The sequence below is a fragment of the Nerophis ophidion genome, linkage group LG22 (assembly GCF_033978795.1).
Source record: "Nerophis ophidion isolate RoL-2023_Sa linkage group LG22, RoL_Noph_v1.0, whole genome shotgun sequence".
NCBI lineage: Eukaryota > Metazoa > Chordata > Actinopteri > Syngnathiformes > Syngnathidae > Nerophis > Nerophis ophidion.
This window is the reverse complement of record NC_084632.1, coordinates 6,972,465-6,974,964: the sequence shown is the minus strand read 5'-3', so window position 1 is coordinate 6,974,964 and position 2,500 is coordinate 6,972,465. Positions and strand designations below refer to the sequence as shown.

The 2,500-nt window shown below is 43.4% G+C and overlaps 1 protein-coding gene across 12 annotated transcripts in view; it reads left to right on the top strand.

Annotated features, from left to right (window-relative positions):
- Positions 1–2,500, top strand: part of si:zfos-588f8.1 — a 254,175-nt gene that overhangs the window by 87,586 nt on the left and 164,089 nt on the right. The window lies entirely within an intron of this gene.

The window sequence follows — 2,500 nt, the reverse complement described above, 5'->3', positions numbered from 1 at the left end:
CAGAACAGGATCAAACATTACAGGGAGACGGAACCGGATCAAACATTACAGGGAGACGGAACCGGATCAAACATTACAGGGAGACAGAACCGGATCACACATTACAGGGAGACCGAACAGGATCACACATTACAGGGAGACAGAATAGGATCAAACATTACAGAGAGACAGATCAGGATCAAACATTACAGGGAGACAGAACAGGATCAAACATTACAGGGAGACAGAACAGGATCAAACATTACAGGGAGACAGAACAGGATCAAACATTACAGGGAGAGAGAACCGGGTCAAACATTACAAGGAGACAGAACAGGATCAAACATTACAAGGAGACAGAACAGGGTCAAACATTACAAGGAGAAAGAACAGGATCAAACATTACAGGGAGACAGAACAGGATTAAACATTACAGGGAGACAGAACAGGATCAAACATTACAGGGAGACAGAACAGGATCAAACATTACAGGGAGACAGACCAGGATCAAACATTACAGGGAGACAGAACAGGATCAAATATTACAGGGAGACAGAACAGGATCAAATATTACAAGGAGACAGAACAGGATCAAAAATTACAGGGAGACAGAACAGGACCAAACATTACAGGCAGACAGAACCGGATCAAACATTACAGGGAGACAGAACAGGATCAAATATTACAGGGAGACAGAATAGGATCAAACATTACAAGGAGACAGAACAGGGTCAAACATTACAAGGAGACGGAACAGGATCAAACATTACAAGGAGACGGAACAGGGTCAAACATTACAAGGAGACGGAACAGGGTCAAACATTACAAGGAGACAGAACAGGATCAAAAATTACAGGGAGACAGAACAGGATCAAACATTACAGGGAGACAGAACAGGATCAAACACTACAGGGAGACAGAACAGGATCAAACATTACAGGGACACAGAACAGGATTAAACATTACAGGGAGACAGAACAGGATCAAATATTACAGGGAGAGAGAACAGGATCAAACATTACAGGGAGACAGAGTAGGATCAAACATTACAGGGAGACAGAACCGGATCAAACATTACAGGGAGAGAGAACAGGATCAAACATTACAGGGAGACAGAACAGGATCGCTGACGATTCTGCCAACTTCCGGCGCCCCTTACAAAAAAGGTGAAAAACAGGTGAACGCTGGGGGGGAGAAAAAAAAAATTCAGTCTAAGCCTGGGCCCCTGGAGAGTCCAGACTGAGACCATCCATCCATCCATCCATTTCCTACCGCTTATTCAGTTTTGCTGTTGGGGGGGGGCCGCTGGCGCCTATCTCAGCTACAATCGGGCGGAAGGCGGGGTACACCCTGGACAAGTCGCCGCCTCATCGCAGACTGAGACCAAGGGAAAATAAAAACCTCATAGCTATAGCACAAATAAGCATGTGTGTAAGAGAGAAACATCAAAGGACTTTAAAAGAGCAGAGCTAATGCAACCAGACATTTCTACCATACATCCATCCATCCGTCCATTTTTTACCGCTTGTCCCTTTGGAGGATAAACGCAACTGGTCGTGTTTGGAGGAAGAAGAATACTGAGTTGCATCCCAAGAACACCATACCTACTGTGAAGCATGGGGGTGGAAACATCATGCTTTGGGGCTGTTTTTCTGCTAAGGGGACAGGACGATTGATCCGTGTTAAGGAAAGAATGAATGGGGCCATGTATCGTGAGATTTTGAGCCAAAACCTCCTTCCATCAGTGAGAGCTTTGAATGGTTGACTTTTCCACCATAATTTACAAATTATTTAAAATTCCTACAATGTGAATTCCTGGATTCTTTTTTCACATTCTGTCTCTCACAGTTGAAGTGTACCTATGATGAAAATTACAGACCTCTGTCATCATTTTAAGTGGGAGAACTTGCACAATCAATCAATCATCAATCAATCAATGTTTATTTATATAGCCCCAAATCACAAATGTCTCAAAGGACTGCACAAATCATTACGACTACAACATCCTCGGAAGAACCCACAAAAGGGCAAGGAAAACTCACACCCAGTGGGCAGGGAGAATTCACATCCAGTGGGACGCCAGTGACAATGCTGACTATGAGAAACCTTGGAGAGGACCTCAGATGTGGGCAACCCCCCCCCCCCTCTCAATCGGTGGCTGACTAAATACTTTTTTGCCCCAATGTGTATATATATATATATATCCATCCATTTTCTACCGCTTATTCCCTTTTGGGGGCGCTGGTGCCTATCTCAGCTACAATCGGACAGAAGGCGGGGTACACCCGGGACAAGTCGCCACCTCATTGCAGGGCTAAATATATATATATATATATTTATATATATATATATATACATATATATATAATATACTTTTTTTTTTGTGAAGTAAAAGGTTTTATGACTGTGTATTTACATACCGTAATTGTTTCCAAACGATGTCTCTAACGCGGCAGTAAAACTGCTGATCAAACAAAACAGAATTCATGGTCATGGACCCACTAGCTGCGCAAGCTAGCCC